Here is a 6013-nt window from a genome sequence, read left to right as displayed (position 1 = left end):
TCTACTTATCCCTGGAGAATCTGCAGCCTGGGGCAAATTACTTTGCGAGTCTTTCCCTCACCACACTTTTATAATAGAAAAATCTGAAAATTTACATCGAGTGAAGTTTTAAATGCTGACTGACTTACAGCATAAGCATCAGGCATAACTCAGATAGAAGCATTCGGGGCATACAACAGTAGTAATAACAGTAATAATAAAAATATGTCTATAATTCTGAAGAGCTTTCACAGATGCTATTCCATTTGCTTTTTACCACAGCCTTGTCAGGTGAGTACTATCGTGATTCCTCTTCAGCTAGTAAAGAAAATGGCAGCTCAAAGGAGTTAGGTGAGCTCCCCAAGATGAAGAGCACACTAAGTGGCAGAACTAGAACCCAACCCAGATTGTTTGGCTCCCAATGCAGTGGCCTTTGTACTGTTCTTTCATGACATAGTTGTCAAAGGAGTAGCGATTTCAAACACTGGGATGCATGTTGTCCTGGGGGCAGTGAGGAGAATGTCAGCCAGCCTGTCTCGGTCCCTCTCAATTTCTCAACAGAGGACTTGGTTTTCTTGCTTCAGCATTTAGTCATTTGGACTCCTGTCCCAGGGTTGCAACTCCGAGCTTCTGTCACTCTGGCAGCGGCACCCCAGAGACACAGGATCCTAACGTGATGGCCCTAATTGCCGAGTCTACACTTAATGGCTTTGGGCAGAGATTTCCCCTACAGTGAATCACCCTTCAATCACCAGTGAGTCAGACCATTTAACTCTAATCTTAAATTCATACTTCATAAACAGTTCCATTTACTTGAGACGTCTTTAATTTACAAGCTAGGGGCAATGGCAACAGCAATTGAAAGAAGTCTCCTCCCAGAGAGAAAAGAGTGGAAAATGAAAGCAGATGTCCCTCTTCATTTTCAGTAGAAATACCCATTACTATAGCATCTCCTTCTATCTCCTCTCTCTGTGGTCTCCTCCAGGACTCCTCAGTAGTGAAAGAGGGTGCAATCCAAAGTGCATTTGCAATCTGGCCTCCGAGTTGTGGGATTAATCCAGAGACAGGGATCACAGATTATTGCAGCAGTGATGGAAGAACTCCACAAGTGTGACTTGAAATATCCTCCCCAGCTTTCCACACAGCCTCCCTGGGCAGAGAAAGTGGAACAACTTTGGTTTGGTGCTTCATTAGTGCCCATTTCTGAAACCCTAATGATGTTATAAAGCTATACACCCGGATTGTTTTGTCCAAAGAGGAAAGGAACGCTTGATTTACTATCCCAGGCATAATAAAAAAGATCTAGACTGAAATTCTCAGCACCTGTCAAAGAGCTGCCTGATGGGGGCGCTACTTACAGTTAAGGGGCTGAATCATGGTAGGCATATAAGCTTTTACATATAGCACGGTAAAATAATTTAGTGATTTTAGAAAGGGATGAAAATATAAGGGAATAGATGGTATGCTTTCAAACCAAGGACACACTTCAAATTCCTGATCCTCAGAGCATTCATTTCTAGACCATCAAATAAATGATAATTTTTGGAGCACATTTTACATTACACATGCCAGGCAAGAGATATATAAATAATGTACATAGAAAATCGTCTCAAGGCATGTCCTCAAAGAGATGCTAGTCTATCCAAAAAGTCAGATAAAGGTTAAGGTTCACACGACTAGTGTTACGCAGTACTTTGCAAAACAGCAGAATGACTCTGCTCCTTGTCTCATACTTATAGCCTAAGGCAGAAAATGATGCATTAATGTTTGGTGTTTATGCCAGGGAAAAACTACAAAACATCCATCACTCCATGAGTATTAAGTATTTTAATAAGACTTGCTGTATGAGCTCTATTCCTGGTCTACCCCCATGCTATTTCACTCATGGTTTTAAGGGTAGCTGCAGGTTATTCCAGAATTCAGGCTTTCAGTTCCCTTTGTTATCAAGATGAGGAAATGGAAGACTTCTTATTCTATATAAGCAAACCCTGGGGGGTAACTGTTATGTCCAGGGACAGCCTGGTGCAGTCACAGGGAGATTCAAACATCTTATTTTTTCTCCTTTGACCTTCTATGTGACTATCCTAATGTGATACCTCTATGTCAAAAGTGGTCCATGTGTGGCATCCTTCTACACACCCCTTTTCTGAAAAAATGCTGACGTAAATGTTTATTGTCTACAATGCCCTCTTTCATCTATGTTTCCTTTCATGTAATCTTCTCAAATGTTCTAGTGTGTTTATACCCAACTTCTAATTTCCCACATGCCTGGCTCTATCTTACCCTCAAGAGCACTTTCCCACTCCTATTAGTACTTTAGGGTCAAGGTGAGAATGGCTGTTTTCCATTTCATCTATTACCAGTGAGGCCAGTTCCAGTTCTCCTGCCCACAGATATGGGTGGGTGACTTGATCACGTGTGAATAGGGTACTCAAGTACCCAAGCCAGTGAGGTTTGCATGTGACTCAGGGTTAATCAGACTCTTCTCTGATTTTGGACAGCCTGGTGCTGAGAGAAGTTTGTGAATATGTAGGTAAAAGCCTGTCTGAGCATAAAACCAACAGAAACGGGAAGTGGAGTCAAGATGGGGAGAGGAGTGAAGAAGGTGGGGGGAGAAAGAGAGAGAGATGGAAGAGAGTTTAGAAGACGTGTCCCAAGCCACCATAACTGAAGCTGGCACTGCCCTTAGACTTTCTGGTTTCCTAAGTCAATACGTTATATTAAAAAAAAATAAAAAGCCTGGACACAATGATCTACTGTCTGTAACTATTTGTCCTCACTATGTACCTGTCCTGGAATCTGCACCTGGCTTCCTTGTTTAACTTCACCAGATGTGACCTCAGAGTTATTAACAGAATTTCATGCTCACAGATTCCTGGATGAGGTTTAATATTCTCCCTGGTGCTAAGTGGGTTTCTCATGCTGCCCATGCCTCTGCCTCTGGTTTTGCTTTATAGGTAAGTTTTAGTCTTGCTTCTGATCTTCCATCTACACCAGCCCATTTAAGCCCACCACATTCCACCCGCCTTTCTCATCCCACCCTTGGTTTTCTCTGCTCTTTCCAATTGGCCTGAAAGTACGCAGCAACCTTACCAACCTACACAGCTGAGGTTCGATACCCATTCAGAACCAGGTAGTGCTTGAGAAGGAAATACCAAAATTGTAGGGATAAGTCTGTACTAGTACTGCAGCTTGTACTTCTGCATTTTGAAAGCAGAGATGTTTGAAGTGAAAAAGTATACAGGTGTGATTTCAAGCAGTTGGACAGGTCAGAGGGCTTGAGCTTTCCCAGCATTCTTCCAGCAGAGCCACACATAAGATGTTTGTTGTTTCCTGCTCTGCTCACATTCCCTTCTAAGGAAATCTGCTCCATCTATAGGCCCTGTTACCTAGTGGGCCACATGTTGTACTGTGTCACCCTGTCCTCTTGGAATTCAGGTCAAGCAAGTGATAGTAGAATCAACAGAGAAAAACACCCACATTTTGAATATTTGAATCACACTGAAGGAGAAACACTGTAAGACTTCAAAGAAGGTCCGTGAGTAAACATGGATCTTTGACTTATAAATTTCCAAACCATTATATATGAAAGAAATTAATATACCCCTTCTGAGCTCCTGGTGCTTACTTAGCTAGGTGACCGCCCCTTGCAACAAACCATGTAAGTCCAATAAATGCTATAAAAACATAGTGTCTCCTTTACCAAATATAAGGATGGCTGGATCATCCTGATAAATTAAGCCAAGGCAAAGTGTTGGGGGGCAGGGACTTGAGGGTCAGAGTGTGTGTGTGAATTGTGTGACTGTGTTCACCAGAAAGGAGAACACAAGTCAAATTTAACATAACCTGATTTTGACATAAGAGAAGAAAGATTCAATTCTAATCTCTGATCCCTTTTTCCAATACATGTCGTCTAGAAATCTTTTTCTTTCTTTTTTTTTATTATGTTCAGTTAGCCACTGTATCATCATCAGTTTTTGGTGTAGCGTTCAATGATCCATTAATTACATATAATGCCCACTGCTCATCACAACACATGCCCTCCTTAATATCCATCACCCTTTTACTCCCTCCCCCCACCCCTCTCCCCACTGATTTTCTCAGTTTGCTTCCCAGGGTCCAGAGTCTCTCATGGTTCATCTCCTTCTCTGATTTCTTCCCCTTCAGATTTCCCTCTGTTCCTCTATGGTCCTCCATGCTATTGCTTATGTTCCACATATGAGTGCAACCATATGATAATTGTCTTTCTCTGCTTGACTTACTTCACTTAGCATAATCCCTTCCAGTTCCATCCATGTCGATGCATATGGTGGGTATTCATCCTTTCTGTTGGCTGAGTAATATTCCATTGTATATATTACCACATCTTCTTTAACTATTCATCTGTTGAAGGGCTTCTCAGCTCCTTCCACAGTTTGGCTATTGTGGACATTGCTGCCATGAACATTGGGGTGCATGTGCCCCTTCTTTTCACTACGTCTGTATCTTTGGGGTAAATACCTAGTAGTGCAATTGCTGGGTTGTAGGGTAACTATTTTTAACATCTTAAGGAAACACCATACTGTTTTCCAGAGTGTATGCACCAGCTTGCATTCCCACCAACAGTGCAACACTTGTTTTTTCTTGCTTTGTTAATTTTTACATTCTAATTGGTGTAAGGTGGTATCTCATTGTGGTTTTGATTTGTATTTCCCTGATGGCTAGTGATGCTGAGCATTTTTTCATAAGTCTGTTAGCCATTTGTATGTCTTCTTTGGAAGAGTGTCTGTTCATGTCTTCTGCCCATTTTTTCCTTTAAAGAATTAATAAAATTGATAAATCACTGGCCAGAGTTATCCAAAAGAAAAGAAAAAGAACCCAAATTAATAAAATTATTAATGAAAGGGGAGAGATCACAACTAACACCAAGGAAATAGAAATAATTATTAGAAATTATTATCAGCAACTAATGCCAACAAATTAAGCAACCTGGAAGAAATGGATGCTTTCTTGGAATCTTACAAACTACCAAGACTGAAACAGGAAGAAATTGACAATCTGGATAGACCAATAACCGGTTACAAAACTGAAGCAGTCTTCAAAAACTTCCCACAAAATAAAAGTCCAGGGCCAAACGGCTTCCCAGGGGAATTCTACCAAACATTTAAAGAAAAAATAATACCTATTCTACTGAAGCTGTTCCAAAACATAGAAACAGAACGAAAACTCCCAAACTCCTTCTATGAGGCCAGCATTACCCTGATCCCAAAACCAGGCAAAGTCCCCATCAAAAAAAAAGGGAGAATTACAGCCAATATCCCTGATGAAAATGGGTGCCAAAATATTCAACAAGATCCTAGCTAATAGGAGCCAACAGTACATTAAAAGGATTATTCAACACGACCAAGTGGGTTTCATTTCTGAGATGCAAGGGTGGTTCAACATTTGCAAAATCAACCAGTGTGATAGAGCACATCAATAAAAGAAAAGACAAGAACCGTATGATCCTCTCAATTGATGCAGAAAAGCATTTGACAAAATACAACATCCATTCCTGATTAAAACTCTTCAGCACATAGGGATAGATGGAGCATTCCTCAATATCATAAAAACCATCTATGAAAAGCACATAGTATGGGGCGCCTGGGTGGCTCAGTCGGTAAGCGTCTGCCTTCAGCTCAGGGCGTGATCCTGGCATTCTGGGATCGAGCCCCGCATCAGGCTCCTCCGCTGGGAGCCTGTTTCTTCCTCTCCCGCTCCTCCTGCTTGTGTTCCCTCTCTCGCTGGCTGTCTCTCTCTGTCAAATAAATTAAAAAAAAAATCTTAAAAAAAAAAAAGAAAATCTCACTTTTCCCTTATGGTCAGGAACATGACAGGGATGCCCACTGTCACCACTATTGTTCAACATAGTGCTAGACGTCCTAGCCTGAGCAATCAGACAACAAAAAGAAATAAAAGGCATCCAAATTGGCAAAGAAGTCTAACTCTCTCTTCACAGATGACATGATAATTTATGTGGAAAACCCAAAAGACTCCACCCCCTAATTATTAGCAC

This window comes from Ailuropoda melanoleuca, chromosome 18, assembly GCF_002007445.2.
Source record: "Ailuropoda melanoleuca isolate Jingjing chromosome 18, ASM200744v2, whole genome shotgun sequence".
Taxonomy (NCBI): domain Eukaryota; kingdom Metazoa; phylum Chordata; class Mammalia; order Carnivora; family Ursidae; genus Ailuropoda; species Ailuropoda melanoleuca.
This window is presented reverse-complemented; position numbering follows the sequence as displayed.